This window comes from Herpailurus yagouaroundi, unplaced genomic scaffold, assembly GCF_014898765.1.
Source record: "Herpailurus yagouaroundi ecotype Mexico unplaced genomic scaffold, PumYag 162, whole genome shotgun sequence".
Taxonomy (NCBI): Eukaryota; Metazoa; Chordata; class Mammalia; order Carnivora; family Felidae; genus Herpailurus; species Herpailurus yagouaroundi.
The window spans coordinates 48,013,891-48,032,042 of record NW_024412403.1 but is presented as its reverse complement, the minus strand read 5'-3'; the positions used below and the strand labels follow the sequence as shown (position 1 = coordinate 48,032,042).

General features: G+C 37.2%; 1 long non-coding RNA gene across 1 annotated transcript in view; it reads left to right on the top strand.

Moving 5' to 3' along the window:
• The first annotated feature begins 2,252 nt into the window (after positions 1-2,252).
• Positions 2,253-18,152, top strand: part of LOC121036150 (uncharacterized) — a 317,857-nt gene continuing 301,957 nt past the window's right edge. Inside the window, exon 1 of the long non-coding RNA XR_005793258.1 lies at positions 2,253-3,196. This is a non-coding gene — a long non-coding RNA (uncharacterized LOC121036150). The remainder of the gene's footprint in view (positions 3,197-18,152) is intronic.

Genomic DNA, 18,152 nt, shown 5'->3' with positions numbered 1-18,152 from the left:
TTCTTTCTTTCTTTCTTTCTTTCTTTCTTTCTTTCTTTCTTTCTTTCCTTCTTTCCGTCCAATTTAGTTAGCATATAGTGCTATGATTTCAGGAATAGATTCTAGTGATTCATCCCCTATGTGTAACACCTACTGCTCATCCCAACAAGTGTCTTCCCTAATGCCCCTTACTTATTTAGCCCATCCCCCACCCACAATCCCTCCAGCAATCCTCATTTTGTTCTCTGTGTTTAAGAGTCTCTTATGTTTTGTCCCCCTTATTGTTTTTATATTATTTTCCTTCCCTTCCCTTATATTCATCTGTTTTGTATCTTAAATTCCTCATATGAGTGAATCATATGATATTTGTCTTTCTCTGTCTAATTTCATTTAGCATAATACCCTCTAGTTCCATCCATGTAGTTGCAAATGGCAAGATTTCATTATTTTTTATTGCTGAGTAATACTCCATTGCATATATATATAAATATATATATATGTAAATATATATATATTTATATATACATTTATATATATATATATATCACATCTTCTTTATCCATTCATCTGCTTAAATTCAGAGTCCAAAACATGAAACTCTGATTGGACATTAAAATAAAGAAGTTCCTCTTTTCTGTGGGTCACTAATATGGGAGGATACAAAATAGGAATTGAAGTAAATCAATCTGTAGTAGTAGAAAATGAGGCCATTCTCCCCATACCTAGAAGGGGACAAAGCTTAGAGACGGAGTCTAAGATCTAAATCTTCAGGCATGGTTTCATCCATGATAAAGGCAGCATCATTCCTTAACTTCCCAGTTAGTAAGTCCCTTTTGGTTTAAACTGCCATTTATACCACTTGGAATCAAATGATTTGCAGTAGGCAGAACATTTTGGCCCTCTGATGCTGCTCCTGTGAATGTTATGCTACATAGAAAAAGGGACTTCGCAAATGTAATTAAGGTTGCTAATCAGCTAGTCTTAAAATAGGCAGACTATCCGGAATTATCTGGGGCTGGCCTGATCTAATCACACAAACCCTAAAAATGCAGAGATCTTTCTGCCTTGTAGCAGAAGAGTAAGTCAGAGATTTGAGGTGCTATTGGCGGGTTGAAGATGAACCACATGTCAAGGAAATGAGAATCTTAGTCCTACATTAACAAGGAAATGAATTCTACCTCAAAGTGGAACCTTCCTCAGAACTTCTAGATAAAGTCCCAGCCCAGCTAATACCTTGATGTCTGCTTTATGATCTCTGAGTAGAGATAGTTTGAGAGATGTTATGCCTGCACCTCTGACCCACAGAATTTCAAGATAGTGAGTATCATTTTAAGCCTGTGAATTTGTGGTTATTTGTTACAGCAGCAATAGAAAACTAATATATGGGCCAAATAAGTGGTACTTTTTCATTCAGCAACATTTATGGAGCCCCTGCCTGGTGTCTAAATGTCTAGAGCCACATGGACACACACACTCAATACTACTAAAAGTAAGAAATTAAACAAGGCTCCTCTTCGAGGCTTTATGGCCTGTTGATAAAGAATGTTTGCTCCAATACTAAGTTCCATGTTTTATTCGTCTGTTTGGTGAAAACTTCCTGGCACACAATAGGTATCAGCTCCTATTTGTTCTATTAAGCTGAATGGTTTTATAATACTGTTGGCTCAACAGTACACAATGCTAGAGAGTAAAAAGCTAAAGACTTCATTGTATGTTGAAAATCATGCTTTAGAGAATACTTTCTGGTTCCTGGTTTGGCTTTCAATTTATATTATAGGTAAAGATGAGAAAAATCTTTTTTTTTTATAAATTTTTTTTCAACGTTTATTTATTTTTGGGATAGAGAGAGACAGAGCATGAACGGGGGAGGGGCAGAGAGAGAGGGAGACACAGAATCAGAAACAGGCTCCAGGCTCTGAGCCATCAGCCCAGGGTCCGACGCAGGGCTCGAACTCACGGACCACGAGATCGTGACCTGGCTGAAGTCGGACGCCTAACCGACTGCGCCACCCAGGCGCCCTGAGAAAAATCTTTTAAATGCAATGGGTTTTTTCTGTCTCGTAAAATACAGTATTTCTACTTTGGTTCTGGAACTAAGATTAACTGTGAGTCTTTATGGCTCATGATTCAAATTCTCTAAACATCAGCATATGATTCAGGTGTAAAGCAAACTCAGCAATTATATCTGCTCAAAATTTAATATAATTATGCATAATTAGTGCTCTTACCTTAGTGTGACTCATATTAGTGTCCAATCCAGTTACCAATATTTATCCCCCTGTAACTATTCCAGATTGTACAGGGTGTCCTGGTCCTGCCTTTGCATTTTGATACTCTAGAATAAAGTTCACACATATGCCAGGCAGGTGTCTGAAGCCTGCCTCCTCATTCTTTTGATCTCCACTAGTTCAGTTATCAGTTCCTCTCCTGGGGCTGGTTTTGGGAACTTGCAAACAACTGGTCCTGTACACTTTGCACTAACTCCAAACTGTCTCCTGACTGGCTTATTTCCCCTCCTTTTACCACCTATTTCTCAGTTGAGAATGGGGATGCACCTTACATGACCCCAAGCTCTCTTTCTTTATGATTCTTGTACTTGTGAGGAAATATCCAAGTGCTCATAAATGTTTATATCTTTCCATAGGGTAGTTAACTACTGTTTCATAATTCAGAGCTGTTAAGAGTTTAGGGTTTCAGTAACTTTGATCCATATAACATATCTGGTCAAAACCAAACAAATAAATAAAATAACTATTCTATCATGATTGATTCTGTTTTTACAGATGTGCCATTCTTAACATACTGCTGTCCTTGGAATCATAGCTTCACACCTGAAAAGGGGCAATAGCATTAAGTAGCAGTTTGGGTCTTTCTTTGACATATTCCCTTGAGAAGTGTTAAATGTTGCCATTCTTGACAGTTCAAAAGCAAGTCATATGGTTGATATTTTGCCAATGAGATAAATGTGGAAAAATGTCACTTTTCCTTTAATTAGTTCTGTCAGTAGAAACTTGGCAAGAGATGATAGTAAGGAGATATTGGCATTTAGGCATGTTCATATTTACTTTTGTGATTTAGAATTATGATGACTTTCATGTATCCTTACAGTGACCCTGTCTGGTTTAGAACTTCTGAAATTCCAGCATCAAACCTCTTTCCCATTCCTCCAGACAGAGACAGCAACATTCACCAACACTGGAGTTTTGATCAGATACAGGTACACAGCCATGAAACTCATTTTATTTTATATTAATCAAATAAAATTTATGACTTGGAAAATAGGTCTTTTATTGTCTTTTCCTGAAGAAATTTGCTGTGTAATTTGATCTGTGTTTAGTTTTTTGTTTTGTCTTTGTTTTTTCAACTCTTCACTGTATTTTGCATGATAAAAGGTATTGTTTTCAAATCTAAAGTCAGTGGAGCTGGTTCCTTTTTCCTGTCCTATTAGAGAGCCTTGGAACACATGTATGACTATGGCTTTTTTTTAATGTTTTTATTTTTTAAAATTTACATACAAATTAGTTAGCATATAGTGAAACAATGATTTCAGGAGTAGATTCCTTAATGCCCCTTACCCATTTAGCCCATCCCCCCTCCCACAATGCCTCTGGCAACCCTCAGTTAGTTCTCTATGAGTCTTTTCTATTTTGTCCCCCTCCCTGTTTTTATATTATTTTTGTTTCCCTTCCCTTATGTTCACGGGATACAGGTATGCTGTTTTGAAGTGACTATGGCTTTTTGCTTTTCTGGTTCAAATTACTAGAATTCAGAACTTAGCCTTGGCAATTCTATTAATAGAAAAACCAATGAAGAATAAGTTTAAAAACTGATTTAAAAATATATAATTTGATTAAAATACATGATGATTCCATGAGGAAAAGAAGGTAACAGGCTAGTTAGGCTAGGAGAATGACATTGAACAATAGTAACAGGTAATCTTTATCGAATGCCTTATCTGTACCTGAAAATTTACATGAATAATTTTACCTTTTGTTTCTTATAATATGGTGGGCCAGGTATGCAGAAGTAAGGAATTATCAGGCTAAAATCAAGACAGGTGAAGATAAAAATCCAGAGAGCTAGGCTACCTCTAGATTTTCATTCTGTCTGGAGGATATTTAATGAAGCTAGTAACCTTCAGCTTTTTCACAGAGTTATGAGACAGGACACAAAACTCAGGTGTGAAATCTAATAAAGGAGCCTCTTTTAGAAAGCTGGGACGAGAGCATTTTGCCCTCAGTATAAAGGTGAACTGGAAAATGCTGCCTGCCCCACTTAGAGACAAATATATGGAACATATGGAAAAGAGTAAGAGACACAAAGGAGAGAGTGAGATATCCAGAATTGTTTAAAGACAATTACTCAGATACATAAAGCCAATGAATCCGAAGCAGATATTTAAAAAGAAACGTTCACTGAAACACGTTAGCTTGAAACCAGAGAACACAAAAGACAAAGAAAGTATCTGTAAGGTAGTCAGAAGGAGCAAATGGATCACTAATAAGAGATGGTTGATGGTTGATAGCTGATTTCTTATGGCAATAATGGAAGCCAGAAGCCAGTGAAAATAATTGCCAATGAAGAATTTAATTTAATGTGCAGCTGTATTTAACTTTCTATAAATGGAATCATACATAATGCATGCGTAATATATTTTAAAGTCAGTTTTAAATTAAACTTTAATTTTGACATAATTGTAGATTCACATGCAGTTGTGAGAAATGCTACAGAGAGATCCCTTGTACATTTTACTTTGTTTATCTCAATGGTGACATATTATAAACCTGTACAACTATGTACAATAGCAACAACCATGATGTTGACATTGAAGTCAAGGTAGAGAACAGTTCTATCTCTGCAAGGACACCTCATATTGCCCTTTTATAGTCACACCCACTTCCTCCCACCCTCCACTTCCTATTTAAGCCCTAGCAATCACTAGTATGTTCTCCATTTCTATACTTTTGTCATTTTAAGAGTATTATGTAAATGGAATCATGCAGTATTTAACATTCTGCAGTTGGCTTTTTCACTAAGAATAATTCTCTATAGATTTACTCAGGTTCTTGCATGAATCAATAGTTTGTTCCTTTTTATTGCTCACTAGTATTTCACTGTGTGAATGTAATAAAAATTAGAAATTCTTAACTCAGTAAAAATATCCTATGAAAACAAAGGCAAAATAACATTTTCAGGCAAACCTGTATCAATATTACTTCCAAAAGATTATCACTAAGATAATTTCTAAAGGATATATTTAGGCAATGATGTAAATGATTCTAGATGGAGAATCTGAGATTTCATAAGAAATAGTGAGCAAAGATATTGGTAAACTTAGAGATAGGGATGAGAAGTAGGTTAAAACCAAAATGCTGAAATAGCAAAGCTAAAATAGTAGAAAACAACCAAACTTAAGTTGGAAGGGAAATGAATGAAGTTAAAATTGTGTTGTGCGGGGAGGTAAAGACATTTATTTTTATGGCATATATGCTGTAATTTCTAGGAAGACCAGTAAAGGAATAGAAGCAGTACACAACTTAAACTGCTAAAGGAAAATAGAATTGAGAAAAAATAATCAATTTTTAAAAGATAAGAAATGAGAGGGAAAGGGAATATGGAAAAAGCAGAATGCATAGAAAACACCAATTAAGATAGTAGATATAAGTAAAAATGTCAGTTACAAAAAATATACATGTAAAGGAAATGCTTTACCTAAAATATGAAGGTTATTAGACTGGATAATAAAACAAAAGACGATGGAAAAATGTATCAGGCAAAGTCTAGCCAAAAGAAAGATGCTGTAGCTATTTTTATGTCACACATAATGTACTTTAAAGTATAAAGCATAATTAATCTCTTCTTAGTAATAGAATATTTAATTCACCAGGAAAATATAATAATTTAAAATCTGTGTGTACCTGATGAAATATATCAAAATGAATAAAACATTGACAGACCTAATAAAGAAATAAGTTCACAATTGTAGAAGATTTTAATATACTTTTCAGAAACTGAGTGGTGGTACAGACAGGAATACAGTAAGAAAAATGAAGATTTAAACAATATGATTAAAAATCATGTCCTAATGGGCATGTATAAAAACATGCCCATGCAATGCTTAATATACATTATGTATAAGAATAAAAAGGACATTTGCAAAAATTGGCCATATACTAAAATCTCAGTAATCTTCAATGTTCTGTATTGTTCTTTGAACACAGTGAAGTTAAGTTAGAAATCAATAACCAAAAGATAATCAATGAAACCCCATATAGAGAGAAATTAAAAAATACATTAAATCACAATCAAAGAAAATATTTATTTAGAAAACATTTAGAATGGAGTGATAGTGAAAATACTGCTGTCACAACTTATGAGATGGAGATAAGCAGCAGTTAGAAAGAAATTTTAGCTTTTAATGATTATATCAAAACAAAAACAAAGATTGAAAGCTAATGAGTGATGTATTAAGAGGATCAGCAAAGAAGAGCAGAATAAATGCAAAGAATCTGGAAGAAAGGAAATGATGAAGACTTGGGCCAAAATTAATGTAATGGAAAATAAACATGGACGAACAAAATCTTAGTTGTTTGGAAAGTCTAATAAAATTGACAAATTTTGACAAGATTGATGAAGAAAAAAGAACTGTTCCAACTAAACAATTTGAAGAACATAAAGGGGGCTGTAACTGCCAGAATTAAGGAGATAATAAAAGGATAGTATGAACAACTTTATGCCAGTTAATTTGAAAATTTATATGAAATGGATAAAATCCTAGGAAAATGTAACTTAATGAAATGGAGTCAAGAAGAAAAGGAACACATGAAAAGTTATCTGACCACTAAGGAAATTGACAGGTAGTTGAAGATCTTCCCACAGAGAAAACTCCAGGCTTCTGATGGTTATATCATGGAGCCCAACGAAACATTCAAGGAACAAGTATTTTCAATTTTACACGAACTATTTCAAAATAGAGTAAAAGAGGAAATATTTCCCAACTCATTTTATGGTGCTAGTGTAACTTTGACCCCCCAAATCTGATGTGGGCAGTGGAAGAAAGAAAAATTGCTGGTGAATATCATTCAGGAGCATAGATACAATAATTAGCAAAGCCAATTCAGCTATGTTAAAAAAATAATCCATCATAGATATTTAGTTGTGTTTATCCTAGAAATGCAAGGTTAAAAAAAATGGAAAAATCAATGTCATTTTCCACATTAACAGATAAAACAAATAATGTGTCAATACATACTGAAAAAAATGAATTGATAGAACTCGCCATCCATTCATGAAAAAAACTAGAAATAAAAAGGTGTTTGTCATTCTTTAATTAAATTAAATTTTATTTATTTTTTAAAATTAAATTGAATTTTTAAAAAGCCTGCAGCACATAAGCCAAATAAACTAAATAATGAAACACTGAAAGTTTTCCTTTCAATATTAGGAATAAGACAAGTGTGCCTGTTTTTATAATTGTATTCAATGCTGTACTGAAGGCTCTAGCTAGCACAGAAAGTAAAATAGAGAGGGGAAAAAGCACTAAGATTGGAAAGTACTAAGCAAAAGTATCATTAACAGATAATGATTCTTTGCATAGAGAATAAAAAATTAGAGATAAAATATTAAAATTAACAAAAGCTTAGCAAGTTTGCTGTACATAAATTTAATTGTATTAACAAAAAGAAAAAAGATACCATTTATAGTAGCATAGAATATAAGCTATCTATTAATAAGCCTAACAAAAGATATAAAAGTCCTTTTTGGAGTGAATTCTATATTATCTCTAGTTTTTATAGCAGCTCTGCAAGGTTATTAATATCATCCATCAAGGAGGTAAAGCAATTTACACAGATACCACATATATGGGAAGTGGAGGTAGAGGGATATGAACTTAGGCTTCCTAACTCTACAATCTGTTTTCCCCAAAATAGTGGCCTGATTTGGGGGCTTCCCAGATTTGCTCAGCTCTACATGACTCCTGGGCCTCGGCTGCTCCTTCCACTTCCTGGCTAGAGAACAGTGCCAACTTGTGTCATCTCCAGGGTCTTAAAAACCAGCTGCCATAATCATCCCTTCATCTCAGATTATTTCAGTCTCCCTTAGGGGTAAGATCTGGGTGTCAGCATCTCTTCCATCTCTTCCCCAGAAGCATTGGCATGGGGTCTGGTCTTACTAGAAGAGATTCTGCCTGCAAGAACTGGGCGACATAATCCAGAAATGTGGGGGGAGGGAATTTGAGGGGCAAATTTTGACCAAGAGGAGAATACCCATGGGAAAGAGCTTGCCTTCCTCCTCCACTCTCCAAAAAGGGCTCCATACAGACATGCTGGAGATGTCCGTCCTTTGTGACTGAGTAACCAGCTGTGCTTTCCTATGGAGCTGTGGCCAGCTTGGCAATGCACCATTTTGTATGTGTTCTTTTTCCCTGACTCACTTCCTTTTCCTCTCACTCTTGCTTTCCTGAGATAAAACTTCCAAAGCCCTAAAGCTTTGCCTTGGGGTCCAATTTCCAGGGAACCTGGACTTTGACATCCACAAAGGCTCAACTCCTCCAATATTCTAACAGGTGTCCCCATCTATTAGTAGGCTATGAAATCATTTTCAGTACACTGCCATTAGCATTTGGAAACATAATGAAATATAAGAGAAGCAAAATATCAGAGTGTATCATATGTAGTGAGGTCAAGTACCATTTCCTGAAACTGTTATTTCAGTTATGTGTGTGTGTTTGAGGATGTGAGTATGTATATTGAGTTGTGATGCTAAATGTGTGTTTTACAGTATGTCCTGGTCAAAAAAGTGTGAAGGCCACTGGCCTAGGCCAGTGGGAACAGAGTTCATGAGTTCATGTGATGACTGTGCCTTCTGGTTGCACTGTCACAAATGTCCTGTGGAATTTTTTGATGGCCTATCTCCTTACTTTAGCAAATATTAAAATGTCACAATAGCCTTCATATAGTTTAGCCATATAGGGTCAGATTATATTTGTTAGCTGCCATGATAGAGAAAATATTTTGAAATTTGTCCTTAAAACTAAGTGACATGGCCTTGTTTAGAAAAATAAAGGGGGTTACTAGTGAATGAAATTTAATGATGTCTAGATGTGTTTACAGTTACACAGGCAGACCCATTTTCTAGTAACAATCATTGGTAATCCAGGTAATCAACACAATATGCAGCATAATTTTCCTTAATGATGATTATGTCTTTGAAATCTATACTCTCTTGCAAGTACAGTGATCTGCCTGATCTCCTTGGAACATCCTGATTATTTGGAGAATGCTGGGGTGGGGGGGGTGAGAATATAAGTCTCAAAGCTGTGCATGCACTTACTGACTTTAAAAACAAACACCCCAAGCAGGTTTTATTTAGTTTGTAGTATGTGTACTGATTTAACCTGAAGATATTAACTGAGAACAGCTGTTGAGTTGCACTTGGTTAAATATTCTGAGATAAAATATTCTGGCAAGACACATAAAAGAGAAAAACAAGTAAGAAAGTTTGTGAAGACACAGAACAATCTTTAAGGTATGATCCAAAAATCAAAGAAATGGCAAGGGTTGTCTTAATTCCTCTATGATTCTAGAAAATCATACACAAGAAATCCAGTTTAAATGGATTCATACCCTTTTCAAAATTCAAGGATATGATATTAAGTTGCCAAGACCCTACTGAATTGCTTTTAATTTTATAATAATTTCTATGTAGCCAAATGATAGACCTAGATTTCTCACTTGGTAGTCATAACACAATCACTTCTACAATTACTGCCAAACCTACTGAGAATTTAATGCATTTGGAAATCGCTGAAGAGAAATTTCAAAGTTCATTCTATCCACACCCAGATGGTCAGATTGTCAAAGCCTGGCAAAGACAGAGAGCTTGTTTATTTTCCATGTAATTATTGTATAATAACTAGTGAGTACACTCCGTGTCCAGGTAATAAAAGATTTATAAGGCATTTGGGATATTTTTACTCATTCACATATATTAGTGGTATGCTAAGTGAATTTAAAGACTAATGTTTCGGGGGAAGGATGAACACCATTTCATTCTTAAAGAGCTATTTTGGAAGATATGCCTTGACCAGATGATATTTGATTAAATATTCATTCTTCTTGCTCTGGAGTCAGTAGTAACAAAGTACTGGTGTCATATGAAAGGAATGCATTTTGCAGAAGCAACACTGACCTAGGACAACAGGTCTGCTAGTAATCGTCACATCTGTGCAGAAGTCTCATTATGGCCAGCTTCTCATTTGGTGTGCTCGTTGATCACCTTTGTGGCAGATCACATTCCCTGTATTTCTCTTCTTTGCCATGTAACTATTCCGTTTCTCCTGTTAAAGGCCTACAGTTTATTTCCCCATCTCCTGACTCTAGGATTGGTTCTGAGGCTTGTTTTGGTCAATAGCATCAGGTGTAAGTGCCATGTGCCAGTTGCAGGCTTAGGCCTTAAGAGTATTTGTATGTATCCACTTGCTTTTTTGTGCTTCTGCTATATTTATGAGAACATTCCCAGACTATTGCTAGTCTCAGGAGAATGTTGAGAGACGTGTGGAACAGAACTGTCCAGCCAAGTCCAATCTGAATTAGCTAACCTCCAGTCAATTTGCATTGCAGGAACTAAATAAGTGCTTATTGTTGTATGTCAGTGATGTTTTGTGGATATTTGTTATGTAGTATTATTGTAGTATTAGTTGACTGACAGATTCTGCAAATCCACTTAGGATTTTCAAGAAATTTCTTGGCCCTGTCAGATTTTGGAAAGTTATCTTTGTTTTGTGGATGTTATGAGGGATTGAATTGGAGCTCTGGCTTTGGTCTTGAGCTCTAAATCCATGTGTCTACTCTTTCTGGGGTTCACAGGGACTTCAAATAGAGATCAAGTCTGGCGGAGTATCACTTGACATCTATACACTTATAATTCCAAAATAAATGTGTTCAGCTACTCTGGCCAAGACTTTGTCTGTAGTCAGTCAGTTCCCATGAATATACTTTCACTAGTTCCTGCCCTCCCTCCCAATGCCTGAGATTATAGAAGGTTTCATGTTGGAAACCCAGCTGAGTTGGTAGAACATTCAAGACATCATTACTTCAAGTAATTTTGACACATACAGGAGTTATCATTGCATGTATGGAGAATATTGACATGATTAGTACAATTCACATAGGAGAAACTTTTTTTTACCTAGGTGGTATTTCTGGTCCCAAATTTTTCCATGAGCTAGGGCAGGTAGGTTGGATAATCTAGTGATCACTCAGCAACAACCCAATACTCTGTGTTATAGCTAGTGTTCCCAAACCTGAGTATCTTCTAGTGTCTCTTTTTACCTGAGGAGTCTTAACTGGCTCCTTAAGCTTCCCCAGGGAATATGGACTCCCCCAAATGTAGCATCCCTTGCTTCTGAACCACATTACAACTCAGTCCCTTGTGGTTGCCCACAGAGGACATATAAGCCTGAGATGGGAATGCCAGAGACTGTCTAAAATATACCCAAAAAAGTGGGGTATGTCCTGATACATGCTCAAATAACTCTAGAATTGCTAGTTTAAGCTTCTAAGGTATGTCCAAACAGTACTGGAAGTATATATCCTGACATTTTGGAAGTTTATAGAAGTATCAACAAAACCTAGTGAGGCCCTAGAGGCAGTGAGGTAGGTATTCCAGGAGCTCAACCTAGCATATTCAACTCAGACCAGGATGGACTCATACTGATGCAGAGGTTATTATTATTTTCCCACCCCCTTCCATTATTGTAAGTGTACCTAAACAACCATCTGAGGTTTATTAGATTAGAAAACAGCAGTGGAGAGTCTTTGATTTGTAAGTGCTAACTTAAGAATGGATGAAACATTTCCTGTGAGCCTCTACTGACTCTATTTATCTACCATTAGACCTTGAGAGCTTTGAAAATATTATAGCAGATAAACTTAATAGTTCAGTCAGACTCTGATATTAAAAGCCACGGTGAGGGTGGGAGATTTGGAGAACCTCCTAGCTACCAACTAAAGTCCTGCAGTAAAACCACAACTGGGAACCACGCTAGGAAGCCCCAGGGAAAGGAGCTGTCCTCAGTTTTGGTGCTGACTGCCCACAGCTTGTTTGCCCTACAGGGAACAGGAAAAAGTGTGTGTTAATCAGCTGGTAGTGTTGGTGAGTCCTATCTCGAGGAATCTGGGGAGAGAAAAGAATACGAGATGAAGGGAGAAGAAAGGAATGGAGACGAATAGTATAGATCTAATTCTAAATTGGGTAAAGATGTCCAGTTTGGCGGCTGTTTTTCTAGCCCCTTTCCAGGTAATCAAGGGAGAATCTCAATATCAGCTTGACTATATGAGGGAAACCAGACACAACCTGATCCTGGAATTGTTTTGCCATATATCCAATAAGCTATTGAAGGAAACAACCTTGTCAGAGGTCAGAACTGTAGTAAAAGGAAGTTTAGTTATAACTTTATACTTTCAAGCTGTTGTACAATTTAAAAAAAAATTTTTTTTTTAACGTTTATTTATTTTTGAGACAGAGAGAGACAGAGCATGAACGGGGGAGGGTCAGGGAAAGAGGGAAACACAGAATCCGAAACAGGCTCCAAGCTCTGAGCAGTCAGCACAGAGCCTGACGCGGGGCTTGAACTCACGGACCACGAGATCATGACCTGAGCCGAAGTCGGACGCTTAACAGACTGAGCCACCCAGGCGCCCCTCAAGCTGTTGTACAATTTAAGAAGAGAAGGTGGGGGTTGTGTAAAAGGGTATAGGCACTCAGAGGTTTAGAAAAAAAGAAGACAAAGACAGCATAATATTTTGTGTCTCATTTGGAGCCTCTGGTTGTATTGCTATTAAGCAAACTCAGCCAAGCATATCCAGACTAATATCCTACATCTGTAACTATCAAGTGCTAACCAGTGGAAAGTATAAAATCTCCTGCTGCTGTTGGGAAAGGTTGCAATAATTCTTGCCATATTAAGGATGATGCCCTGGAATTGATGGTGCCAGTCCTTGCTTTGATTCTCTTTCTTTGAAGTCTATAGCTATCTTATGTGCACCAAGTCATTTCCCCCACCAATTGGACTTAGGATTTAGGGCAATGAAGGGAAGGTCTCTTCTTCATATCCTATAGTTGAAGCATTGTTCATGTCTATACACTGGTTTGAAGTCTTATTTTTTGAGAGCTGGATACTGGGGAGATGTTGGCTGACCCAAAGATTCTTCTAGCCTTTCCTGCTAGCTCTTGGCCCATTGTCTGATGTCCATTCTTATATGGATACATCACCCAGAACAGCACATATTGCCTATTTGGGTGCTAAAGTTGACTTCTGCCTGGTACCACTATTGCTATGCCCTCTTTTCTACCTACAGACTGATTCTTTTTTTTTTTTAATGTTTATTTTTGAGAGACAGAGAGAGACAGAGTGCAAGCTGGGGAGGTGCAGAGGGAGAGTGAGACGCAGAATCTGAAGCAGGCTCCAGGCTCTGAGCTGTCAGCACATAGCCTGACACAGGACTCAAACCCACAAACTGTGAGATCATGACCTGAACTGAAGTCAGATCATTAACTGACTGAGCCACCCAGGTCCCCTACCTACAGACTGATTCTAATCACAGCTTTAACTTCTATTTCAACAGACGTTTCAGGACAAAGAACTATGAGCAAAGTTTAATATAGTAGTTAGGATGGACTCCAGAGCCACATTGTGCTTGGGTTTAAATTTTGTCTCTGACTGTGACTAGCTCTATGCCCTTGAGCAATTTGCTCTCACTCTCTGTGCTTCCATTTATCTGTTTATAACACAGAGGTGGTAATAATAGAGCCTACCTCACAGGACTGTTTTGACTATTAACTGAGATCCATTCTCTACAAAGTGGGCCAACAAAAGCATAATCCAGTCCCTTATGCTAAATACCTTACATGAAAATTGTTTTTTTTTATCCTTACAACTCTCTAACGTAAGACCATTATCCCCACTTGACAATGTCAGAAAAAATTAATAACATTTTGAAGATTAAACACCCACCAACATGTATGGCTAGGACTTGAATATAGGCTTGACGTCAAAGACTAAGCTTTTAACATTATATGACATTGGATTATTAGCTAATTACCCATTCCAGGCCTATTTCTGCAACTCGGTTGGATTTCTAAGCCTTTATCTCACCTAACCCTCATCCTCTCAGATTCCTGGTCAGCCCTGAAATTGTACAGTTTACTTGATTACAGTGTCGATAGAGGGCATTGATCATAGTGAACAGTGTAGAACAATAATCCTTTTGTCTTTTTTGTCCTGTTGAGTTCAGCTCATTCAAAGTTCAGTTCACCTAGCTGCGGTCTTGGTTGTGTGGACAAGAGGGCTTCTACTTCACCCAAGGGAATCCAGATGGATATAACAAGGTGCTATCTTGTGTGTGTAGTGATATTCTTCCCAAAACCCAATGTGAGTGTGGATCAGCAAAAAAGGTAGGAGAAATTTAATAGTGGAAATGAAGGAAATATTTTCTTTTGAAAGTCAGAAAAGAATTTCAGCTTAGAATATATTGAACCGCTTTGAAAATATTCTATCAAGACCTGGGTTAGCACAATGCAAGATGTTTCAGATAGAAAGCTTGTTTTTAATTCAGAATGAAAGTAAATTATGAGGGCATTTTATTGCAATGAAATCTAAAGAATAGGCAGTGAATTGCTCTAAATCTCATCGAGTTTGAAAAAAAGCTATAAGGTGTGTGTGTGTGTGTGTGTGTGTGTGTGTGTGTGTGTTATGTATGGATTGAATGTTTGTGTCTCCCCAAATTCATATGTTGAAATCTGACCCTCCCAAGTGATATTAGCAGATGTGACCTTTGGCAGGTAGTTAGGATTAGTGATTATGTCAGGAAGGTGGAGTCTTCATGATTAGTACCTTTTAAAACAGATGCCCAGAGAGCTCCCTCACCCCTCTACCATGTGGAAAGACCATTGAGGACCCAGTAAGAAGTCAGCAACTGAACCAGACATCCAGCCATGCTGGCACCCTGCCCTGACACTTCCTAGCCTCCAGAACTGTGAGAAATCACTGTCTGTTGTTTAAGCCACCCAATTTATGGTATTTTTGTTATAGCAGCCTGAAAGAACTAAGATAGTAGATGTGTGTGTGTGGTTTGTTTTTTAATCCCCTACCTCAAAAAGTGGGGTGAGAAGCCAGTTTGAAACTGGCAATGTTGTGGTTCTTTTAACCCAAAGAAGGTCCAAAATTGCTAAGCTATTTATATTGCTTTTTTTGGATCTCTCACAGTGGAACTTATGTGTTTTAAAAGTGTTGAAGGAAAAAGGAAACCTTCAAAGTACTCAGAGATTTGAATTGCAGTGTTATCTAAAACTGTACTTAAGAGAAAGATTTATAAAACAGTAAAAGGAATTAATTAAAACCTTCCATGAAAAATCAGGCAGCTAAAAATAAAAACTACCATAGAAAATAAACAATAGAACTCTTCAGATTAAATGAGTGTTTCCAGTTCCTACACTCTAAAGCACTCTGAAGGAACATATAATTCTGTCATTGTTGCTATTATTATTGTTAGATAATTGCTTCAACTTAACAAGTTATTAATTTTCTGTTCTGTACAGGACATATTACTGTATAATTAAATGTCCTAATATGTGCTCATGGTTGCTGGTTCAAAGTGTGGCTCTATATTATTTCATTATAAGTTAATAAATGAAAGAACTAATGCTTTTGCATAACAAGTGTTTTCCTCCTAAATTCAGAAAAAAATAATTTATTGCTTTTAAATATTTTAAACATGAAAGGCAACATTGATATAATTCATCTTGATGTTCTCTTTGAAATTTATAGGGCTGCTATAACATTGTTTAAAACACCTCCTGCGGCTTCTTTCTGCACATTATTTTTTCACGGAGCCACTCTCCCCCTAAGTGCCCACACCTGGTCTACCAGTGTTAACTTTATTTATTTATTTATTTATTTATTTATTTATTTATTTATTTTGCAACTGGATGAGTGTTCATATTATCTAGTGTTATTGCATTCGATTCTGGTGCTGCACAGAGTGCCTTTCTGGGAATCAGTCTTCCACATCTGTAACCTCATCTCCTCCTCTTTCTTTAAATTTCAGACACCCTTTCCTTCCCCATGTTCTCAGTGGATGACCTTGTTATATTACTGGAAAAAAAGCAATCAGATTGGGCTTGCTGTCTTTTATGCCACCAAATTATATCTTCACCAGTATTCTGCCTTTCCTCCCTTTCAGATTAATGACACCTGCTTTGTTCCAAAGCTAAGGTCTACACTTGTGCAGTGGATTCCATTTTCTTTAGTCTAACTGTGACTTTTCTCTTATAGGTGTCCTGTTTCTTTCCATGAATTCCTCCACTTCCAATGGATCTGCCTATCAGCATACAAGCTTGTTGTAATGACCCTCTCCTAAAAAAATAACCCAAACCCTTCCTTGATTCCCTTATCTTCTTCAAATCATTCCCCATGTCTTGACATCCTTTATAGCAAATTACCCAGAAAGATGTGGTTGATTCTTGTGCCCTCCCCGTCCTTTTTTCTCCTTTCCTCTTGAACTCATTCCAGTGAGGATTTTGTCTCCATCATGCCACTGAAACTGCACGTGTTAGTGTCACCAATGACCTGTGCGACCAAATACCGTGATTAATTTTCAGGCCTCACCTGACCTTTCAGGAAAAACTGAAACAGTTTATCACTCCTTCCTTTTGAAACACACTTTCTTTGCTTGGCTTCTAGGATACCTCAATTTCTGGTTTTCCTCTTGTCGAGCTTTTTTGCCTGTACTGCTTCATCTTAGGCCACAGTCCTTTGCTGGTTCTTCTACTACCCTCTGGAAACACTGGAATGTCCTGGGGGCTCCTTGGACCCCATCAGTTCCCTATCAATATTTATTATTTGTGTGACATTGTAGTGTTCAGTGGTTTTAAATAGTATCCCTTATATCTCCAACCTTAATATCTTCCCTGAGCTCCAGACACTTCAATTCTACTGCTTACCCAATACAGTATTTCCATCTGAAAGGCTAATAAACAGCTCACATGTAACATGATCAAGACAGAATTCTCCCCACTGAATCTGTTTCTCTCTGAGAATTCACCACTATTTATCTGGAGAGTTGAAGCTAAAAACTAGGAGCAATTTTTGGTTTCTTTCTTACTAAGTATACATATCCAAACTTGAAACTTTTTGTTACTTCTATTTTCTTTCTTGTTGTTGTTGTTATTGTTGTCTAGAGAGAGAGAAAGAGAGAGCAAGTTGGGGACAGTGGCAGAGGGAGACACACACACACACACACACACACACACACACACACACACACAGAGAATCTTCAGTGGGATCCACCCTGACACGTGACTCCCTGGGATCATGACCTGAGCTAAAATCAAGGATCAGACGCTCAACCAACTGAGCCACTCTGGTGTCCCAATGTTACTTCTGTTTTCAAAACATCACCCAAATCTACCCATTTCTCACTGTCTCTAGTACTGTTATCCTAATACAAGCCACTGTCACTTTTCCCCTCTGTCTCACTTCTCAGGTAGCCATTCATTTAGTAAACACCTCTAAGACCTCAACAATGTGCCAGGCACTCTTCTTGGTGCTGATTTTGGAACAATGAACAAGCTACATAAAAATGCCTGATCTCAAGGAACTTAAATTCTGTCTTAGAGAAGTGCCTCCTTATTGGGCTCCCTGGTCTCCTTCTCTCTCCCCTCTGTTTAATCTGTTTACCTAACAACCAGAATAACCTGTTAAAAATCTAAAATCAAGTTGTTCCCCTTCTGAAAGCCCTCTATTGGCCTCTCTGACTTCACCCCCACTGTTCCCTTTCATTTAGTCCAGGCACACGCCCCTTCCCCATCCAACCCCCCAAGCACACTAAACTCATTCCAGCTTTCTGGGCTTTGTACACACTGTTCTTTCTGCCTGGAAAGTTCTTCTCTCAGCTGTTTGTGTGGCTTACACCCTCACTGCATTCGGACTCTGCTCAAATATCACCCCAGAGTTTCCCCAATCACCCTCTCTCTTAAATAGCTGGCCCCCCACTATCTTTTGACCTTTGTTCACTTGCTCTGAGGCATTTACCACTACCTGACATAATATTATATATTTATTTATCTGAATTTGTTATTCTCTCCTGCTAGAAAGTAAGCTAATTGAGGTA